Below are 216 nucleotides of genomic sequence, written 5' to 3'. Positions count from 1 at the left end.
AAAAAAAAAAAAAAAAAAAAAAAAAAAAAAAAAAAAAAGACGAAAAGAAAAAGAAAAAGGCCGTGTGGTTGCAACCATTGGGGCTCCTGCCACCCCTGCGGCTGTTTGTTCCTGCCACAACCACATCGGCACAGGAAGAACCTGAGGCAGCCCCCAAGCCCTAGAAGGAGACTGAGAGTGAAGCTGAAGACCACCAGGAGGACTCAGAGAAGCACC

Source organism: Octodon degus, unplaced genomic scaffold (genome assembly GCF_000260255.1).
Source record: "Octodon degus isolate 3935 unplaced genomic scaffold, OctDeg1.0 scaffold00066, whole genome shotgun sequence".
NCBI lineage: Eukaryota > Metazoa > Chordata > Mammalia > Rodentia > Octodontidae > Octodon > Octodon degus.
Note: the sequence above shows the minus strand (reverse complement) of the source record.